The following is a 23,388-nucleotide window of genomic DNA, read 5'->3' on the forward strand; positions in this document are numbered from 1 at the left end:
AAATGTAAGGGCCAAATCCTGCCATTCTTGTCAGAAAATGTCCCCTCAAAGCCACGTCTGAGTGGCTGAGCCATGCAGATCTCAGTCTCCACTGACTGCAAACTAATGATTCCTGTCTGAATCTATCCCAGCTATTGATTTCCAGTCTCCACAGCCTCCTGTCCATCACTGCAATCAAGGTCCTGCTTAGGGGAGAGCAATTTATTGCTAAACTCTCATAAGACAAGTGACACAAATTTAGGATCCTCATATACTTTTTCCACCATTCACTGAATGATTTGAATTGATTCGGATAGGTTTTCTTTTATCATTCATAGCTTATTGTCATTTTGTCCTCTGTGATTTCCACACTGCTCCACGACATAAAGCTCAAAGTCAAAAGACATGCAGTGTTTGTTGCTAAAGCAAATGCTGCACCTGTGTTATCCAAGTTGTTTGTGTCTCTGATTTTTCACTCCTGGGGATGGCTGGCTTATAAATCCAGACATTCAGCAGCAAGATTCAATCACCTACAAATGGCCATGGGTATGCATGACATTCACAGGGCCAGTTAGGGTATAGATGTTGCCTAATCCTCATCTGTGTGTACATCAGTAATACATATACAGAGCTGCCTTGGCAATTATTCTCTGTCAGGCTCAGTTAACCAGCCTGTGAGACATTTCACCACGACCTTATGGTTCACCCAGCACTGGGCACCAGCAGGAGTGCCAGCTCTGCCCCTTCTGCTCCTCTACCGTTTATGAAGAGCAAAGGGCACCTTCAGGTAATGAGCAAGCCCGGGAAAGGTCCATATTCCTTCACTGACCACTTACAAGGCAGAAAAGGGTCTGCCAAGGAAGCCTACCCCTTCTAACTCCATCTCCAGCACACACATGAATGTTGGTGCCTACTGAAGCAGTCAGCAGCCTGAAGCCTCTAAAGATCCCCAGGGCCAGGCTGCCTGCCTTGCTTATGGAACTAACATGAACAGACAGGATTTTCCTGTGAAGGTCTTCAAAATCCCTAGCACAAACACAGGCTGGGGAAGACTGAATGGAGAAGCCTAAGGAGAAAGATTTGGGGGTGTTGGGTGAGGAGATGATCCCCATGACCTGGCATCAGTGTGTGCTTGAGCAGGAATCAGAGAGGCTCAAATACTTAACTAAATCTAGGAAAACAGGAGAAGGTACCATTTGGAGAAAGGGGGAAAGAAGAAAAAATTGAAAGAAACCACCAGAAGGACTTGGCAGCAGCACAAGAGGAGCTGTTGGAGTGAGGCCAGAGGAGGCCATGGAGATGCTGCGAGGGCTGGAGCAGCTCTGCTCTGGAGCCAGGCTGAGAGAGCTGGGCTGGGGCAGCCTGGAGAAGAGAAGGCTCCTGAAGGGGAGACCTTAGAGCAGCTCCAGTGCCTAAAGGGGCTGCAGGAAACCTGGAGAGGGGCTTGGGACAAGGGCCTGTAGGGACAGGCCAAGGGGAATGGCTTTAACCTGCCCGAGGGGAGACTGAGCTGAGCTCTTAGGCAGAAGCTCTTCCCTGTGAGTGTGCTGAGGCGCTGGCACAGGGTGCCCAGAGAAGCTGTGGCTGCCCCATCCCTGGCAGTGTTCAAGGCCAGGTTGGACACAGGGGCTTGGAGCAAGCTGCTCTAGTGGAAGGTATCCCTGTCTGTGGCAGGGGTTGGAACTTTATGAGCTTTAAGGTCCTTTCCAACACAAACCAGTCTGCATTTCTATGATAAATGCCCTCTAGCAACACCAACCCAAGAAGACTTTTCTGCTTCTGGTACTGTATTCACTAAAACACACAATATCCACCACCTTACCTCTGCTCCAGAGGCACATTATTGCATGTATCCCTGCTGCACATTCTTCCCTACATCTAATCATCAGTGAGAGCACAGCTAGAAACAGCATTCCGATTTTCATTTGCGAAATCTACTGCCCCTCTGGAAATCTTTCCCCTGTATGGACACGCAGGACATAAATGTCAGTCAGTCCTGGCTTTTCATTGACTTAAGCAGCTCAAGGGACTGATCATCAATTCACATCCCACCATCCCCATTCTCTCTTGTGGCTGGTCAGTCTTGGAAGTTATACTCCAAACCTTTTGCTATTTAGTAAGTTATTGAGGCATCAGACATTTGTATGAGCATCCATCAAGTATCTGATCTCTGAGCTCAGAGTCACAGCACAGCCCTGAGCTCATCCATCACTGCAGCCCAGCATGCATACAGTCCAAGATTGAAAACAGATCTCTTAAGGAACATCATGTTTTGGCTTCTTATGGAGGGTGATTAACTTTTAGAACAAAATTTGCATAAAGTCTTTTCAATCTGTTTGTAATTACCAGAAATTGAAACAAGTGATAAACAACTTTGAGCACTTTTCAGCTGAGTATTAATCAGAAAAACCTCCAACTAATTGAAAAACAGAGTTTCAAGTAAGAAAATTGAAACACAACTTTAAAGTACTTGAAATCTCCCATATTTTAAGAATCCAGCTAATTCTACAGAAAGGAAATACACAGGGGTTATTTATATTTGGAAATCCCATGCTATACAGAACACTCATACCCATGTGTGAAAGTGTATATGGATAGTGGTGGAGATAAAAGTCCTGTCATTGAGATCTCTTAGCATTAATGTGCAAACAATTGCTTTTCAGGTTGGGGAATGCAAACACAAGCATTATGTTGACAGTGATGGTTTTGCACAAAAAGAAAAGAGATAATCAACAGTGAAATGTGCAAATGATCTATTTTTTCCAGATGAAACTATTCAAAAGTTTTCCTTGAACTTGACCTGAAAGTGTACATACATGTGCTTTAATGAGTGGAAATAAAAGGGTCTGAGGGACTGTATTTTGGAATGGGGATTTACAATTTCAATTTAAAGTGTGGCTGTTCGCTGGCTATTCTGTTCTGTACAGTGCCTACAGTGTGTGATTTATATGTGCATATTCACACTCATTTCTACCGTATTAACACAAGGATTTCCCTCCCCATGAAGGCAGTGCTCCCCTAACCTGCCTTCGCACCACACATTTCCATTCCACTGGCAGAGTCCTCCTGCTTTGCAATTTGCCTTGTTTCTCACCATTTCTCCTCACTTATCACTTCACTAGCTTCTTATAAATTGGTTCTTTCATGTTAAAAATCACTGCTGTTGCATCTAATTTGGACATCCAACTCTCTTCTTCAGTTTCTCCCTGACTCTCTTTTTTATGCTGTTCTTCCCTTTTCTTCTGAGCAGCTCATGCAACAACTCACTTAGCAATAACTGCCCTGCTAAGTTTTTTCTGGAAGAGCTTTCACCATTGCCTGCCACCACAATCAGATTATATAGGTTCCGCCCAATTAACGCCATCTCAGATAAGTGCTACAGGATCGACCCAGTTTGAGAGCTGAAGAAAGATGAATCAAGGAAAAGCGAAACACTTACTGAAGCCAGGGGAGGTTTAGATGGGTATTAGGAATAATTTCTTCTCCAAAGGGTGCTCAGGCACTCAAACACGCTGTCCAGGGCAGTGGTGGAGGCATTGTGCCTGGAAGTGTTCACAAACCATGTAGACAAGGTCTTCAATGACATGGGTTAGTGGTGGCCTCGGCAGTGCTGGGAACAGTTGGACTTGATGATCTTTTCCAACCCAGCTGATTCTATGAACCTCCTGCCCACCTCCACAGGGTGGAAAATACTACTGCTGGCAAATCATAGCATCATGGAATCATACAACAGTTAAGGTTGGACCTTCTGATCATGTAGTTCCAACCCCCCTGCCACAGGCAGGGACACATCGCACCATGTCACCCAAGACTCCATCCAATCTTGCCTTGAACAATGCCAGGGATAGAGCATCCATAATTTTCTTAGGTAACCCATTCCAATGCCTCACCACCCTCTCAGTAAAGAACTTCTTCCTTATATCTAACCTGAACTTACCCTGTTTAAGTTTAAACCCATCACCCCTTGTCCTACCTCTACAGTTCTTAATGAAGAGTCCCTCCCCTACATCCTTATAGGCCCCCCTTCAGATACCAGAAGGCTGCTATGAGGTCTCAACGCAGTCTTCTCTTCCCCAGGCTGAAAGCCCCAATGTTCTCAGCCTATCTTCATACAGGAGGTGCTCCAGCCCGTGGTCATCCTCGTGGCCCTCCTCTGGACTTGCTCCAACAGTTCCATGTCCTTTTTATGTTAAGGATAGCAAAAAAATTTATCCCTCCAGGGCATATGAAGGCCAACTAAATCCCCCTTTCCTTCTTATGTGGACTTCTCTATTCAATTGCTTTTGACCTTAAAAAGCACTTTCTTAAAAGGAATGAAGGGTATATGCAAGAAAAGGTGGTTTACAGTAAATGAAGATTATTATTCAGTCTTTGCCTTTCTTACCAGTTTTTTTTTTTTTTCTCTTGGAAAAAAGGAACATAAATAACATGAAGTCATCATGGGGTAAGGGAGCTCTGCACTGAGTGACGCTGTTCCCACTCTTGTCCGTTACAGGCACCTCTGGCATCAGACAGTATCAAGGCCCAGGTTGGTGTCTTGACTTTGGGTCTCTTTCCTTTTCCCAAGAAGCACACAAACCTTGCTGCCTCTCCTTGAGTGGCTCTTTGTAGCTACCTCTGTGTTTGAAACACCCAATTTCCCTGGCAGTTCAACCCCTTGGTCAAACTTGATTGAAAAGACTCTTGCAGCTCAACAGTTAAGATGAAACCAATCTGGGCCATGTGGTCTCCACTTACGTGAGACCTTTCATGGAAGTTTACCAAAGAACTTTTCATAATCTTGGAAAGATCCCAGGACACTGAGGGAGCTTCACGCCAAGACAGGATATTTTCTAGAGATTTCGTCAAGGCAGACAATTGACTGGTGCTTTCCCTCTGTCACACAGTATCACAGTATGTTAGAGATTGGAAGGGACCTCAAAAGATCATCTAGTCCAATCCCCCTGCCGGAGCAGGAACACCTAGATAAGGTTACACAGGAACGTGTCCTTTGACTTCACAGAATGGCAAAACAAAGGAAGAGAAATCTGCGGTGACAGGAGGCAGTGTCATGTACCTTTACTCTGATATTGATTGCCCATTTACAGTGCTTCCCTTTAAAATAATGAGCAACACAGAAATAGAACCATAACCAATCAATTATTCTGTCCTTCTACCTAGTCAAAGCCAAATCTGGTGGAAACACAGACGTGGACACAAGCTTCTACAGCATAAGAAAGCCCCTTTAGATCCTTGTGAAGGAGTGGGAAGACAAAATATTGCAAACTTTCGTAGCGGCACAGGATTTGGGTTGTGAAAACAGAGACTGAAACAAGGGCTTAATTTGCTCATGAGCAAGAGATATTTTATGTCTTTGTTTCACCTCGCAAGTGCCAGAATTTCAGATTGTTGAACTCTCTAAGAAATTTTAAGTGCACTTGAATTTGTACTTAACCAGATGTCAAGTGCTTGAAAACCCAGCACTGCCATTGTGCAAACCAAAGACAACATGAGTGCTGCTTGGCCACAGTCATGTTGTCCCCCTCACAGTTACAGGACAGTAAAATGGGAAAAGATTTTCATTTTACAGAGATTGCACTGTCAGGATGGATATTCAGCAGTGTGTTCATATAATACACCAAACCCACCCATCACTGGTGACAATCTGGAAAATACTGAAAGCTCACAACCATTCTTGCGATTTTCACCACAAAATAAAGGAGCCACATTACGTATGTAAAGCCCAAGCTCAACGCATTATAGATCAATGTTTCACCTTCCCCTCTCACATTTACTTTCTCTGCTCTTATAAAGCCAATCATCTCATGAAACACAGGTGTGAGAAAATTATTCTGATTTCTACAGAAAAGTCAGAATTAAATTCTGTCAAACACAATAAATCCTTGTTAGACAACAGCTGAAATCTCTGCAAGTGACTATCAAGCCCAAAGCCCTGATCCTAATCCCAAATGCTACCCAGGCTGAGATCATGGGAACACCTGAGATTTACCATGGTGCAGAAATTAAGCCTCATGCATTCTGTGCCAGCATTTCTACATCGGTGTAACTACTTTGGTTAAGGTGCCTACTCATCTGCAGGAACAGGAGGGAGATCAGAAGGGAGATCAGACCTACAGCCACTGCTTTTCCAAGGTGCTATTTCCAGTCATTGCCCAAAATCTGTCCCAACATGAGGAAACCTCAAAACATCAACAGCTTTTTTCATATCGCATAAGAAGCAGGTTTTACAGGGGTCCAGGCTCAGTTAAAACCCCAAAAAGGATTGCAAAGGCAATAAAACGTGTATGGAAAACAATCTGGCACATGTATAAATACAGAGGGCAGTTTTTCCTTTGAAAGTCAAAGTTTAAATCACAGTAATTTCATCCCACAGCAATTTTCTAATTGTTCATTAAAAACACATTAATTGTATGCAAAACACATAATTTATCGCTATTTGGAAGTGAAAATAGAAAACCCCAGGGGGCCAAAACTTGGCATGAAGTCATACTACTGATTTATGCTTATAAAATCTGTCCCTGGGTACAGTTCACTATTATAATTTACAGGAAAAGACATTCAATTCCTAGTTAAAAAATATTTTTAAGGAATCCATGCACTGATAATCAATATAAAATATTTCAATAAAGCACCACATCTTTTCATGAAAATGTGTGAATGCTTCTGTTGATCACAGGTTGCTCTCATATTGTTGCACGAGTGCAGAACCACTATTCAGTAGTCATAATCCAAAGAAAACCCACCCAGCAACAAAACACCAACTGAAAGCGCTGCACCATCACACTGCATGGTCTCATGATTACTGTCTCCTCTTTTAATGAAGATGTAGCACTCCACTTTATAGCCCTAATTTACACTATAGATCAAAACAGGGGGAAATTTTCTGATTCTCTATTGGGGGAGGGAGATTGCCACCTCACTGGCTTTCAACACATATTATTTCAGCATACAAAATTAGCATCTGTGTGCAGTGGCAAAAGATTACTAGAATGTGTTTAATCTGGCATTGAACTCCTGATTCCTGCAGTCCAAATAACGCCATGACTATTTTCCCCCTACAAATACAAATTGGAAGCTTCAGTACAAGTCACATCTTTCTAGTTTATTGGAAGCAGCCCTGAGGAGGACTTGGGGTGCTGGGTGAGGAGAAGCTCCCCGTGCCCCAGCTCCAGTGAGTGCTTGAGCCCAGAACCCCCCCGTGTGCTGGGCTGCACCCCCAGAGCGTGAGCAGCAGCTCAGGGAGGGGATCCTGCCCCTCTGCTGTGCTCTGGGGAGACCCCCCCTGCAGCCCTGATCCAGCTCTGGGGCAGCAGCACAAGAGGGACGTGGAGCTGTTGGAGCGAGGCCAGAGGAGGCCATGGAGATGCTGCGAGAGCTGGAGCAGCTCTGCTCTGGAGCCAGGCTGAGAGAGCTGGGCTGGGGCAGCCTGGAGAAGAGAAGGCTCCTGAAGGGGAGACCTTAGAGCAGCTCCAGTGCCTAAAGGGGCTGCAGGAAAGCTGGAGAGGGGCTTGGGACAAGGGCCTGTAGGGACAGGCCAAGGGGAATGGCTTGAACCTGCCTGAGGGGAGACTGAGCTGAGCTCTTAGGCAGAAGCTCTTCCCTGTGAGGGTGCTGAGGCGCTGGCACAGGGTGCCCAGAGAAGCTGTGGTTGCCCCGTCCCTGGCAGTGTTCAAGGCCAGGTTGGACACAGGGGCTTGGAGCAAGCTGCTCTAGTGGAAGGGGTCCCTGCCCATGGCAGCGGTTGGAGCTGGATGAGCTTTAAGGTCCCTTCCAACACAAACCAGTCTGGGATTTTGTGATTCTGACTCAGTCTAGTGGAGAAAAATAATTACCACAGTTCTGTGAACTTGCAATTTTAATTTGTTTTTCCAGTATGCTTGTTAGCTTTCCTAACTGTAGTTTACCAAGAACCTGCATTTTCTCTCTCATTATATATATAATGCACATGTATTATATACATAAATGCATACATATGTGCCCACCTAGCTATATCTGAGATACAAAACAACATGCAAATACAGCAACATGGACACAAATATTTATTCAGCAACATGGGTACAAACTTGCCCTATGTAGAGCTTAAACTGCTTCTATTCACAGGACAGGATTTCATCCCTTGTCCATATGTGCACAGCACCCACAGAAGCCATCAGGCTGCAAAAAAAGGATACGTCCCAATCCATTTAGGCAGAAAGTATACTTTATTTTACACTCAATATGTTATAAAAATAATAAAATAAATGTATAGTCTATTAGTATGCGACATATAAAAAATCTGTACTTAAAAAAAAGAAAAAAGAAGACAATTCCCTGACTGAGTTACTGCCTAAAACATGGAGGGTGTCAAACAGGTCAACCTCAGCAGCGCTGCAGGAAGAGCTTGGAAGCAGCAGCACAGAAGAAACTGCCTTTTGCACTTCTCTAATGCGCAGGAGAGTTTGTCGACTTCCAGCTCCTTTTCTTTTACCATAATCTAGTAGACAGCAAAGTTTCAAGAGGATCTGCCCTAACCCTCTGATAACAAGCATTTCCTTGCCTCTGCCTCTACTTAGCGATTCTTGCTTGAGGCATCCAGTGCTCCAAGGCAAGCTTTGATAGGAGAGCCTCCCGGTCTGCTGTGCCCCTAATTATAGCGACTCTGCACTCTCTGCCCATGCCCTGTGCTTCAGGTAAATGCCACAAAGGTCACTTTGTTAATTCAATACCAAACTTGCATTAGAAATCATTTGAAAAAAAAACCTGTGTCTTTCATAATACTGATGTTCAGGTTTCCTTAATACTACACGGTCATAGAATTAAAGTAGAATAAAGAATAGAATAAAGTAGGTACCTTGTGAAGGTTAGCATTATCTCAAGGTAGATATCAAGGCAGGTCAGACAATACACCACCTGGAGGTGGCTATTTTTCTCCACAGATTAATATATGTTACCATGCCTTAAATGGCAGGCTTCCAGAAATGTGAAGTTAAAGCAGATTATTTTCCCACCAGGTCTCACTCACAGCAGGGAGGTCCCAACAAGGAGGGCTCCAATTTGACCAGATGTGTAGAAAGGGCTTTGGATGGGACAAGACAACCAGGGTCATCAAGCCCAATCCACAGAATCCCTACACAATGGAAACCAGCTGCAGAAAGGTCCACAGAGCTTCACTGCATGCCATGAACCCTCAAAATAAATGCAGGCACCCTTCAAAAGAGTTTATAGAGACCAGAATCTGTAACTCCTAGATGTGACGTGGTGATACTCATGTCCCTGAGTGTGGCAGGAGATGCTAGAAGCCCAGCAGAAATCACTCCACACAAAAGTTGAATAAACAGCCCCTGGCAATCTAATTAGGGGAAAATTCTCTTTGCATCATGCATCTATATGCTGGTTTAGCTGGGGGAGTGAAGGCAGAAGGAGAGGATGGGAGGTGCTTTGTTAGCTGTAGCCCTTCTGGTCCTGACAGTTGACACTTAAGTCTTGGTCTGCAAACATTACAGTTATTGCTTAAGTACAAACTAAGAAGCAATACTCGCCTCCAGTTCTGTCATTTGCCTGTTGACTTAACATTTTGGTTTCGTGCAAGGTTATAATTCATCTGCCCAGAAAGGCCATTAACAAGCAGAAAAATGACTATGAACAATTTTGAGAATTCACCTGCTGTAGCTCAAAGGAACACAGAGGGGCATTTTTCATGTCCTGTGCAGCCTTTTAAGGCTGTGAATACCAGGAATCCCAGACTGGTTTGGGTTGGAAGGGACCTTAAAGCTCATTCAGTTCCAACCCCGGCCATGGGCAGGGACACCTTCCACTGGAGCAGCTTGCTCCAAGCCCCTGTGTCCAACCTGGCCTTGAACACTGCCAGGGATGGGGCAGCCACAGCTTCTCTGGGCACCCTGTGCCAGCGCCTCAGCACCCTCACAGGGAAGAGCTTCTGCCTAAGAGCTCAGCTCAGTCTCCCCTCGGGCAGGTTCAAGCCATTTCCCTTGGCCTGTCCCTACAGGCCTTTGTCCCAAGCCCCTCTCCAGGTTTCCTGTAGTTCCTTTAGGCACTGGGAGCTGCTCTAAATGTCTCCCCAGAGTCTTTTCTTCTCCAGGCTGAGCAATCCAATTACATGAATGTCTTTTACAGTAACAGGGCTAAGGGAAGGCCTTCAGCACTTAACAACACTTCCCATTTTCAGACTAAAGACCACAAAGAAGGAATGTGTTTGGGTTGGTTTTTTCAGTGAGAGTTTCAGGAGTCAACTGCAAAAGATTTGGGGGAATATGTTTACAGATTATAATTTTAAAAGACCATCTTCCTCCCAGGAGCCAAACTGAGATGAATTTTGGAAATCATTAGTTGTTTGCTTCTTTATATTAAAGAATAATGTATATGTCATAAAGAAATGCTCTACAAAAAATGAGAAACAAATGCAGGTAAGTTGCTGACAGATCACATACAAAGAGGGCAAATTTTCATCATACATTCACTGAATTACCTTTTAAAATGTAATTTATTGTCAGTATAACTCTAGCCTCATTTGGAGCTTACTAGAGCTAAGATCAGCGTTTTTATGATAGTCATACTTTACAGTTGTGTCGTACCCTTTTACTACAGGAACCTCAGAGCATTTTACCATCCTTTGTAGGCGTTTGCAGTTGTTTAGCCTTAACTGTGATTAGCACCTCCCCATAGTCATTTAATTTCATGGACAAGCAGCAACAGGACACTGATAAGGCTGTGGCAGCATCATGGGGCAATTTGGTAAAATGAGGTTTTAGAATTGGAATGACTGAAAACCTAGTAGAAAATTAGAGAAAGAATTATACCTGAGTGGGCTAGCCTCATCACCAGGTTTCCTCATGGGAAGGACCCTGGGACCTTTAGCTCTACACCTCTGTCAAGGAGAAGCTCTTGGGATGGAAACTTCTGCATCAGCATCCATTTATCAGGCTGAGAAAACCAGAAAAGTTAACCCCAGCTCCAGAAGTGTCTGGCTTCATTTTTTGTTGTTCTTTAGTCATGCAATGACCCAAACTGACCTTGTATAAAGGTTTACTTATTTCTGACACAACCCATTTACCTACCATATGGGAACAGAGCATTTAGTGGCAAAGCATGGAGCCGAGCAAAGGGTGATGCAGGGAAACTCCTGGCAATGTAGATGTCAAGTACAATCAGAACTAATGAAATAGTTATTGCTATCAGGTATTTGGAATATTAATGCACAGAGACAGATCTCATTTACCAAGACAGAGTCTGGCAATATAAATTATCGGACACTCAAATACTATCACACTCCACATTTAAGGGCCATTTGAATTGTACTCAGGTAGTTTCACTCATCTGCAATCTGAGGAATGTGTTAATAAATACAGGACTGAATCACACCATTGATTTGTAAGTGGAATTTCCCATTAAAACCTGTCAAGAGTATTGCTTTTAAAAAAATTAATGGTATAATATAGCCCAGGGATCTGCTATAACATACTCCCAACATTATAGCTCTCAGAGTCTTGTGTGTGATGAATAATCTTGTTTGTCCTGTATTGTCACTGTAAAATCTTTCTTCTACACTTCAGCTGCAGCCAGAGGTCTCATTGCCACCAGTAGTAGCTGGTGGCCATCGCTGGTGGGCAGCAAATTAAACAACCAACCAAGAGTCTGTGCCTTCCTTTCCAATTCTCCAAGGAGCAATGATTCACTTCTATGGCCAGTATCTTCAACTTAGAAAAAAACTGATACACCCACTTTGGGCTCTGCTCTGCTTTCTGTCTGGATTTGAGCTTGTTCTCCCACATCTCATGCATTAGGGTGTCTTCTGGAAAGCTAGGTAAGTTTTGTAGTTACTGACAGATGCAATTATCATTGCTGGGAGATGTTCCTATGAAAAACTATAAAAAGCAGGAGCAGTGTGAGCCTGAGCATGGCACACACAGGGATGCCCCCTGTGATTAACCATAGAATCACAGAACGGTTTGGGTTGGAAAGAACCTTAAGATCTTACAGGGGCAGGGACACCTCACACTACATCATGTCACCCAAGGCCCTGTCCAACCTGGCCTTGAACACTGCCAGGGATGGAGTATTCATCATCATTGTTTCTTCATCAATGGCTTCACTCCACCAAGAATTTGTGATAAAGGCAGATTAAACTTATGTAAGGAGAATCAGGGGAAGAAGGAAATAAAAAGCCAGAGTATTATTAATTTGCGTGTTTGAGATCAAAGCTGTTTCATGGTTTAGTGTGAGGTGCCTCTTCCCATGACAGGGGTGTTGGAACTAGATGATCTTAAGGTCCTTTCCAACTCTAACTATTCCATGATTCATACTTGATTCCCAAAAAACGATCTGCAGTGAAGAGACAGTGCTGAGGGATCTGGGTGGCTCCAAGCCAGAGCACCCGTTTAAGTACCAAACCTCCCCTCCATCAGGACGGGAAAATTTGCTTATTTAGAGAGTCATGACACTGTCCCAGTTGTGCCTGAATGGTTGAGCATAGAGCATTCCTCCCAACCTCAAGAGGCTGTTGTCCTTGTGGTGATATAATTTTCCATATATTGTAATGGAGTTCTGTTAATGATGTAATTCCATTAGACACAAAAAAGAGATAACTAATACTTTTAATAACGTAACACTAGCTTCTGACAAATTCCCTACACAGATGGAAGAGCTTGATAGAGTTACTGGTAACAGAATATCCCCCTCTGGAGAGGTGTTAACAACCCTTTTAATATCAATACACCTGCTAGAGCAAAGCTATTTGGTTGCAAAGAACCAGCACCTATGCGAGCTCACAAGGAATGCAAATGATCAACTAGAAATTGTGTTAGGAGGACTTTGTTGATGTGAAGACGTCTCCGTGGAAGTCAGTGAAGATTTATTCAGGTTGAGAACCTGACCTTATGTACCGAAACAACCTTTCTCTCTCTTTTTGTAATTGTTTAAATCATTAACATTTCATGGATTAAAAAAAATAAATCTGATTTATGCCCATTACTGTGGGCTTAGAGAATTCTGTGGGCAGTATGGAAATACAGCTGTTTACCCAGTTTTCTCCTGAATCTTTCACCCAGATGACCTTTATTTCACCTTAATAAAAACAAAAAGAATGAATAATATTTACGTGAGAGGGAGATCAGAGCAAACTGCCATGTGTAACAGCCTCTGCCAGACCTGAATATATTTCTTACAACACACACCTGCTATATCAAAGCACATAGTTGTTTTAATTTCCACAGAGTATCCCCTTACTTTTAATGTCAAAACCAATTAACATCATAGATGTAAAAACACAAAACCATATGCTTTTTTGCAAATGCACTAAACGTACAACACCCTCAGTCCAACAACACTTTAAAATCTTGTGCATTGATGCCTTTCTCTGAGCATCCTTACACTGCTTGTTGACTGAATGTCCTATTGACACTTTGACCATGGGACCTATCAGCGTCTATTGGCGTTTGTGTCACAGACACACAGAATTTCTGTGGACACTGAAAAAAGCTTCTCTGACACCATTCAGCAGTATAAAACCATCTCATTTTGCATCCTCCTAATCATGAACAGTAAAACAAGAGCTGTCAGACTCAGTTAATTTTTTAACTTGCTTCACACTGTTTCTCATGCAGGAGGAAACAGTACTCATCCTGTACAGGGAAAACAAGCAGATCTGGAGGCCCCATAAATAAATACATAAAAATCCCAATATCCTTTCTAATGGCAAAGTCTAAATCTAAGACTGTTAACTACTTTCATATGTATGGCAGACTCCTCTTCAATAATTCATTTAAACATCTTCAACCTTCTAAGTAAAAAAAAAATCTAGGAAGCTTCCTTCCAAAGCAGAATAGGGGATCATGGGACTTTTTGCTATATTTATATACAACATATAAGACATTAGGATTACCAGTCACTCCAACAGCATGTTCAGCAGCATCTACAATAAGTGAAGAGCAAACTAGGAAAAAGGATTTTCACGTCTGGTAAGAGAAGCACAATCACTATGACATTTGGAAAATGAGAATGAATGTTGACCAATTTGATGAATTTGGGGAAAACGCCACGTAACTGCAACCATATGAAGCTGGAGAGGGGCTTTGGACAAGGGCCTGTAGGGACAGGACAAGGGGGAATAGCTTTAACTTGCCAGAGAGGAGATTGAGATGAGACCAGCGGCAATGGGTTAGAACTGGATGAGCTTTAAGGTCCCTTCCAGCCCAAACCAGTCTGGGATTCTGTGATTCTGGAGGTAGTTGAGCACAAACTGTGACTGAGGCAAAACTGTGATTACTAATTACAGTCATACAGAGAACTTGCAGAGGTCCTTCCCTGGCATTGGTCATGAGTGCCTGCCATCACAATGTCAATCAAAGCCTCAATCCCAGGGAGAAAACACACTGCTGCTTCAGCAGAAAACAGGCTGGTGCTTTCAGGTCCCACCACAACCATGGTTCATTGTGTGTCTTCAGCACCATGGAAGAGCAGAGGAAAAGTTTTAAGGTCTTTTTTGCTCTCCTTCTCCTATGCTTCAGAAGGCAAGGAAGAAAAAAAAAGGGAATATGGACGAAGGCCCATCAGAGCCTTTTAAAATGTCTTTCTTCTTCCCATTATACTTCCAAGAGGAATAAAAAGTAACAGAGAAAAACTCAAAAGAATGCTTTTAAAATGCTTTTTAGTCTTTGGCTAGTGAAGAAAAGACTGTCAGAGAGACAAGGGGAAGGATGATGATGCATAAACTCTCCACTGAATAAGCCTTCAGCCGTGGGCTAAGGATGAAACACACCTCTGCCAAGTACCTGATGCCAGCCCCAAGATAAACCACTCCTTGTCCTACATCAACTGCACTCCTAGAGAAGCAACCTTCAGCTTTTAATTGCAATGCTTTGGGGAGTCCTGCCTATAGAAAGAAACACTTCACACAATTATATCAATTGATCTTGTCCAGAGCTGTCTAATGTTTTGTCTAATTAACACTCTCAGAGTTCAACAGCCAGACAGAAGTGCCCACCAGTTTAGCTGCAGATCACACCATAGGCAGGAACCTATGTCAAGCGTCACTTTAGTATCACAGCACTGCATGGGAAATGGCTGAAGTTACATTGATTGTCCATACACAGAATACACTAAATAAACAAATGATTCCTCTTTTGGTGGAAATATTATCTGTTCCCATCCTGGTCGCAAGATCTCAAGCACATGCACAAGTGTATCTCATACAGGGCTCAAGCGAGGACTTCTCCTCAATTGCTTTGCCTTGAGACTCAAACCTGTGACCAGCCTGGCAGATGACACAAACTTTGTGTCACTATTTTTCATTAAAATCTTTGTTTACCCAGTGTACTCAAAAGCAAGAAGTAAACTAATTTGTTACTGTTATCTATAATAATAGAACCACAAAATCCCAGACTGGCTTGTGTTGGAAGGGACCTTAAAGCTCATTCAGTTCCAACCCCTTGCCATGGGCGGGGACACCTTCCACTAGAGCAGCTTGCTCCAAGGCCCTGTGTCCAACCTGGCCTTGAGCACAGCTTCTCTGGGCACCCTGTGCCAGCGCCTCAGCACCCTCACAGGGAAGAGCTTCTGCCTAAGAGCTCAGCTCAGTCTCCCCTCAGGCAGGTTCAAGCCATTCCCCTTGGCCTGTCCTTATAGGCCCTTGTTCAAAGCCCCTCTCTGGGTTTCTTGTCAGTCCCCTTTAGTTTTGGAAGGCTACTGTAAGGTCTCCCTGAAGACCTTGATAATCTCTCTGTCTTTCACTGTAGAAACTACCCACACCCAAGAGTAACCTTGCTGCTATTTCCACTACAACAGCCTGTACTTCCAGTTGCTGCACAGATGTGACACTGGGCAGCTGGGGAGATAACAGAAGATATGCAGTGTGAGTAAACAGAAACTTGATAAACAGGAGACAAGAACGGAGCCATGATGCTGAGTTAAAAAAAGGACAGCACAAAGCAATGGCAAATTGAAAATACAAAAATGTAGCTCCTCACCTGTTCAGGACAAATACAACATAGTATCTGTCAGCCTAATACCTGAAGACCCCATTGACTGACAGGGTGTACAGCACACGGACACCAGGTTGGGAAACTATTATTATTATTATATAAATGATAAAAATATGAACTAAGAGACTGTCATTCATTGCAGAGCTCTTCTGGTGATTGAAGAGCTGACCTTAGCTCAGCTAATCTACAGAGCCTCTCAAAAGAGCCATAACCCTGCAATTTATCAAGCTCTCCATCCACTCCCCAGTGAGCGGCCTCACCTCCCACGGTACATCCTTCATTCCACGGCACATCCACATCAAGCAAGCACTAGCTCCGTGATTTGGATGATTCTGTGATTCCTAATGCAGTGTCACAGTAAGCATCCAACACACCCACGTTCTCCAACTAAAGTAAATGTTTTCATAAACACCTGCACTGGTGGTTGCGTTGGGGTTGTTGCACTGCTCAGGAAGCTCTGTGCACAGAATGTGAGCCTTTCTGTGTGATTTCCAGCATCTTTATTTTACACTTTATCTATTTTTGTTGCTTTTTGTTCTTGCTGTAAGACCCTAGAAGAGAACAACAGTGAATATTTGTTTCAATGAGTAAAACTGCTCAGCTGGTAAGGATGCTGTTTCCCAAAACAGGTGGAAATTGATATCAAAGCTTTGGAAATGACAAAGCTGAGTGTTGTTTACCTGCTGCTTCCAAGCTGGGAGAGGAGGCACCTTGTGAGCCCTCCATCCAAGGAAAGTGTGACCATGGACTGAGTGCACATGACCAATACAGTAAATCTGCTCATAAAGCACCATTGAAAGAAAACAAAACCATCAAAACTTCAGTAGTCTCACCATTTTAAACTCTGATTTGCAGGGCTAGAAGATACCCGGTGTTCAGGCAGTACTGCAATTTCCAAGTAGATACTATCCTTTCAAATTCTCTGTTTGACAACCAATACTGTGCTGAAACTTCGGGCAGCAATTTAGAGTAGTTTTGAATGTATTTTGAATACTTCAGAGCATTTATAAAATTACAGCACATATTGGCATTACCATCGACAAATGACTGCCATCAACCGAGACAGCAATTGAGACATTTAACTGTGCATTTATCATGCCTCTCTGAGAATTCAGTTTCCTTTATAGTGCAGACATCTCCAAACTCTCAAGCGAGATTTTCTTGTTTGTCATTAGCCCAATTTAGCTGTAGCCCTTCACATCAAAGCTGAAACTGAGAAACATTGTTAGAAAGAAACAATTTTGCTAGGTTTACAACTATCTGATGTATTATCTTACAGGAATAATATACTCCATTTTACCAGTGAATATACCGTCAGAAATCAAGAGATGCACTTCACTTTCAGTCATCGCTTTCCACAGTTCAATAGCTTTCTGTATAGGCAGATGTGCAGAACCACAGGATCATGGAACAGTTTGTGTTGGAAGGGACCTGAAAGCTCTCCATTTCCAGCCCCTTGCCACAGGCAGGGACACCTTCCACTAGACCAGGTTGATGAAAGTCTCATCCAAACTGGTCAGAAGACCCAACCGAGCAAATATCAACTTCCCAAGGCTCTGTAGCCATATTAAATACAGAATTCAAAGCATCAAACATCCTTTATCTTGCTGAGGAGAGCATGGTACTTTTCAACAGCAGAAGTGGTCAAACAGGTTGGAAGTTTATAGAAGGAAATGGGGGAGAGAAAGGTAACGGACATATGAAGTATATTTAATTTCCAAAGGACCTGAACCAGTAACAATTTTTAAGCCATCCCCACAGCAAACATGAGAAGGAATTCTGTAAAGCGAGCACCAGGAACGTGCACCAGGGAGCAGGGCAGAAAATGGCATCAACATTGGTAGTGAAGCCAGTTCCTGCAAACCGCCTGAGCTCAGCCCTGCCTGCAGCACAATCACACCCTTCAGATGAAGAACACTGCGGTACCTATTTTTCTGGCAGATGAACACTCAGGCCAGCATGGAGGAAGGAATTCACTTGAGCAAATTCAAAGTAAGGGTGGTGACAGACTTGGGAAAGAGCCAAGAGCAGCTGGTAGCTGGTGGATGGCTTCCAGAGGACTTGGGTGATGCTGATACTTTCACTTCAGGGCAGGAGCATCTCTATCCAGCTGAGGGCACGGTAAGAGGGGTGCAAAGGAAAGGAAGACAGGGACAGTGTGATTACTTTGGATTCCAATGGAAAGAAGAATTTAGGTCAATTTCTTACAGAAAGGATAATTTTAACAGAGCAAGTGAATTTTTTTTTTTTTTTTTGCCTTTAGTTAATTAGTCATGAAAGCCTCAGTGGAATTTGTCAGTATACTTTTTATTCAGGCAAGGACAACATTTTAAGAAATTTCCATCTATTTGTATTACAATAAAGAGACTGGCTGCATTGACTCACACTGTTACAGAGCTGCGTTTCAGCAACAGGGAAAATTAGGCATGTGGAAATGTGTTTCCTCTTTGAGTCTTAGCTTCATTTGCAACCACCTCATTCAATACATGAAGCAATTAATTCATGTAGATCACATCCATCGAGGGATTTGCAACAGCAAACATGAGGCAAGAACATACCTGTTGGCTCCTGCTGTATCCTTTGGATCTCAGTGTCCCTACACCTGCAAAGTGCCACAGCCAAGCCTCGTCTTAAGCTGGCATGGAGAAGAGCCAGTGAGCTTTAGTGTGGTAGGATGTTTAAATACCAGGAAAGGGCAAACTTCTTTCACAGCTTACTCACATTAGCACATTTGCTAAAGTCTCTGCAATAAGCCTTCCCATCAAGAATGGAGGTGCAAGCCCACTGCAGTTTTATCCTTGCGGCTGGGTATGCCAGGCAAGCAGGCTCATAGGAAAGAGATGATTTTGTGGCATTGCTTCATCTCATAAAAACATTTGAAAAATCGGTATGAGCCCTCTAAAGGACATTTGGTGGAAAACCCATGCGCTGGTCATCTGGTTAATGACTCTGACTGAAACTGGAAGAGTTATTCTAGCTGCTATCTCACTGGATTGACAGCTGTCTCCTGTTAGAAGAGGCCAACCTAGCCATCATATGCAACACATGCTTCAGGAAGTGAGCTGAGGCAGAGCATAGGTCATTGCAGGATGGTGTCAAACAACAGGCTACTGGGAAATACCAGCCCACATCCAGCACCAGTCTTTCACCAGTCTAAACGTGAGACAGGATGGGGATGCAAAGCAAGGTTCTCTGCTTCCTTGGCAGTGCAGGGAAAGCTTGGGTGGTTTGGAGGAAGACAGCCCTTGTTCCACCATTACTTCTCCCAGGCTGCTCCAGAAAAATGCAAAGAGCAAGGTCAGTGCACTAGCTCTGAACTTAAGCTCAGCCAGATGATGTGAAGAACTCACCTGGACTGCAAGATCCCTGAAGGAGCAGACTCACAGGCTTCCTTCTATTTATTAATCATTTTGATCCTGGAAGCCCTCACTGCATATCATGCTCCTGCTATGAATCTGCACAGCAAAGTCCTCCTCACAGTCCTGCCCCAAAAACCTTGCTGTCCCAGAGTAAAACAGGCAACCAAACAAGGGTTCAGACACAGAAATGCAGGGAGAATATCTTGATGGTGCTGCCACGTCTTGTGCTCTGGAACAGATCTTTCACGCTAAGTTTTGTATTAGGAAGGACAAGGGAGTACCAGTGAAGGATAAATGAACCAAGTGTGAAATCTGGAGATGATTGCACTTGGCATAATCTCATTGTAAACAAACATTCCTGACTGCATATTTAAAGTCAGCACTGGTCCTGTATCCATATGGACGTGGAGAAGGGGGGAGTGAGGACAAAAAGACATAAAACAACAACAGCTGAATATAAAAACATTCATCAAACTATACAAAGACGACAACAACTTAAATGTAAATGGCTCATCCTCGACTGAGCTCATTTCCATTTTTAAAAATACTCTCATGAACACACGGCGGTTCTCCCACTCCTGTTAACATGTGTGGTGGCTCATGGGCCTCATCACACAGAGGACAACTGCAGCGCATGGGAAATGGATGCTGTGACAGGTCACTGGTGATTTATACTGCACCACTCAGAGAAGTGATTGCCATCGTACCCAGCCATCACCGGGCTCTGACGTGCTGCACTAACACTGAATTTCTCACTGGGAGCTAGTGGGAGTCAAAGACACCAAACACAGAAACCATTCAGGAAAAAAAAAAAAAAAAAAAAAAAGAAAAGAAAAGAAAAAGAAAAAGCTTTGGAGATTGAGTTAAATCACCACCTACAGGTTAAAATTTGAAAAAAAAAAAAAAAAGATATTTTGTGGTTACTTTAAGACATACACAGAACAAACCATACAGCACCATAATAATCAAACACAACATCATTTACATGTGCCTTGATCAGAAACATGTTTTCCATGGTCTCTTTCCAAAATGGCAAGTGCTGCTGTTCTTCATCCACATATACATTGTTTTAACGAGTACAAGTGCAACGGTGTGCTCTACTTTTTGTCTCATCCTTCCCAAAACACTTTGCCCCTCACACACAATGGCAAACAACGGAAACACAACTTGTATCTGGCCAGAAGCAGCGTGCCCCTACCCGCGCACACATGCACCGCTACCCTTTGGTACCAAAGTTTTGAGCACACCCCATCATGCCCACAGCAGCTCTGGGATTTGGGCAGGGAGCAGGAGAGGCGCTGGCCCCATTGTGCAGCATCTCCAGGAGCCCTTTGTTAGAAAGGCTTGCTGCCTGCCCATGCCCTGCTGCGAGGGGACCGTGCCAGCACAGTGCTGCCCGAACCTTCTGCCTGCACCTTCTGCATGGCATTGGAAACACCACAGTGAGCAAGCAGAGGGCACAGCCTTGCCCCAAAAATCTGCTTTACTCAGTTCTGTTGGCTGAGTTAGGACAGTGACAAGGACGCTCGGGAAAGCACAAACTCGTGACAGCCCCTGGGGCTGCAGTGCTGGGAAAACTTTGCCCACCTGCAGCCTGCGAAGCGCAGCACAAGAGATGCCACCTTCAAAACCAGTGCGATGAACACCTGTGTATCATAGGTGGCGTGTGAAACACAAAACCAATACGTGTAGCTGGAAAATATGTGGCTGTTTCACCCATAGACCACAAAACAACATCCACACCATGCCGTGGGAGCAATGGTTTAGCACCGCGTCTGGCCCCTGACACAGCACATGGCCTCCTTAGCTCCCTAGGCACCTGCACACAGAGTCTCTGGCTATATCCCTCCTTTGGCAGCAAAGGAGCCTGCAAGTCAATCATCTTTCATGAAGGAGGATCACTGCCATGTCTCCCATCTCCCAGCCTTTAAGCTGCAAAGGCAAGAGAGACACCTATTCATCATCCTGCTCCCACTGCCCAGGTCCCACCTTCCACACAAGTAACTGCAGAGGACAATGCTGGGGACACACGCACTCAAAATAACACTCATTCGGCGTTCGCGGGAGAAGCATCTTCCAGTTTACTTGCTAACTGTCCAAAACCAGGACAATCAAAAGACACCCCCCCTCCCCATGTGTAAAGGAAGCACCACCTCCACGGGCAATTGCCATTTGCATACAGCTGATAACCTGAGCTTCACCGAGGATCTTTTAGCAGAACACTTCGCATGCAGCACTTTCCCCCTTCACAAAAAATCTGCTCTACTGCTGGTGTGCGTGGTGTGGGGAGTTGGTTCCCATTGTTCCTCTGTCGGTGCTGCGAGAGCAGTGTGCACAGACATGTGCGTTTTCCAGTCTCCCCCCTTCCCAAGGTTTCTCCTGCCAAAGTGTTCCTTGGTTTCTTTAGGAGAGAATTAAATGAGCACTGGTATTTCCTCTCACGCATCTCCCTCCACCATGCACTCACACACACCCAGAGCCTCCTGCAAATCAAAGCTGCACTTTCTTAGTTCCTAACACTTCTTGGCTCATTCTCCCATTCCCCTTTTCCTTCTTTCTCAGTAAGAGATCTGTGCACCGCCGAGCCCTTCTGTCTCTCCCGTACAAGTAGCCCCGGAGCATCGCTGTGTCAGTTCCTCCCCTACTCCAGTTCCACACACAACCAGCTTTGCCATTTTTAATTAGAGAATGTTTCTGCCAAGTGCGGCAAGAGAGGTGCAGCCCCGAAGAATCGTAGCCTGATAGAGTTGGAAGGTGCTTTGCGGGTAACTGTGATCTCTGCCTTGCTAACTCATCCACTGCTCATTCCTTTCCCCAGCAAAGGCAGCCCCTTCCCTTGCTTTCAGCACACAGACCCAAAAAGCTACAGGCGAATATATCCAGTTAAGAGACGGATCAGGTGCAAAACAGAATGGGAACTAACCTTATCACCACCAAGGCACACACACTTACACACCTATTATGCCACCTCTTGCCACATTTCTCATTTATTTTCCATGGATTTCCTTCTTTCCAGTGCTGCTTTTTCTCTCCAAGGCTGCGCAAAGCGCTTCTAACCCCGGTTCCCCCTTCCCATCTGTGGGAGGTGATGCAAAAGCTCACAACAAAAAACGAGCAGCAGCAACAACAACAAAACCCCCCGAAAAAAACCAAACCAAACCCAAATCGCACTTGCAGAGGGTAAGAAAGTGCGTTAGCACAAGAGGAACGGGCAGGTTGCGGAGAAAAAACCACCCTCGCCCTGGAGAGCGAAGGGGAACGCGGCAGAGATGACTTACCGTCGACTCGAGGATGCAGGCTCGCCAGCGAGAACACCAAGAGGAGAAAAACCAGCTTTGGTACCCAAACACATCCAAGACTATGCTCCATATTTCAGCGGACACCTCCAGCGCCGGGTCCCGGTCTCCGGCAGCAGATACACATGCACACACAGCCCCTCCTGCCTCCTCCTCTTCTCCTCCTCCTCCTCCTCCTCGCCGGGGCTCGCCTGCCTCGCCGGTCCCCGCTGACAGCGGAGGGGGAGCGGGTGCGGAGGGAGGAGGAAAAGTTGCGCTCAGCACCAGGAGGCTCCGAGGCTGCCGAGAGCGCAGGGAAGTAACTCAAGGAGAAGGGGAAGGGTCCTCCCACCGCTGGAAGGGGAAAAAACCACAGCCCACAAGACACACAGGAGAACCCTGCCCCAAAAAGCCGTCACAGGAGCAGCGGCGGCTCCATGTCCAGCGCGGCGCGAAGTACAAAGAATGACAGAAAAATAAAGGCGAGGGGATGCGGAGGGTAAAAGCGCCGATGCTCGGGCAGAGCGCAGCGGGCGGCTCTGCTGCCGGCCCGAGGAACGAAGGGAAGAGCAGGGCAGGGAGAGCTGCGGCGTCTGCCTCACGGGGTCCGGGCGCTGCCGCCCGCAGCCACAGAGCCGGGACGCTCAGACTCGGCGGCCGTGGGGCGGGGGCCAGGCGGGGCCGGGCCGTGACGGGGAGCAGTGAGGGGGGCGGGCAGTGAAGCTGGAGCACTGGGGAGGGCCGGGTACTGAGGAGGGAAGAAGGCGCTAAGGGGGGGACAGTGAGGGGAAGCCGGGCACC

The 23,388-nt window shown here is 45.0% G+C and overlaps 1 long non-coding RNA gene across 2 annotated transcripts; it reads right to left on the reverse strand.

Annotated features, from left to right (window-relative positions):
* Positions 1-10,555: 10,555 nt before the first annotated feature.
* Positions 10,556-22,976, reverse strand: LOC133207357 (uncharacterized). Of its 2 annotated transcripts, none has more exons than XR_009724020.1 (3): positions 22,591-22,976; positions 11,674-11,830; positions 10,556-10,899 (listed from the first exon to the last, which is right to left on the reverse strand). It is a non-coding gene; the product is annotated as an uncharacterized LOC133207357 (long non-coding RNA). The 2 variants fall into 2 exon arrangements; XR_009724021.1 differs by lacking the exon at positions 22,591-22,976 and adding an exon at positions 16,366-19,306.
* Positions 22,977-23,388: the final 412 nt, after the last annotated feature.

The sequence above is a fragment of the Neopsephotus bourkii genome, unplaced genomic scaffold (assembly GCF_033783945.1).
Source record: "Neopsephotus bourkii isolate Nb327-2 ecotype Australia unplaced genomic scaffold, CSIRO-AGI_Nbou_v1 NB_1870, whole genome shotgun sequence".
Taxonomy (NCBI): Eukaryota; Metazoa; Chordata; class Aves; order Psittaciformes; family Psittacidae; genus Neopsephotus; species Neopsephotus bourkii.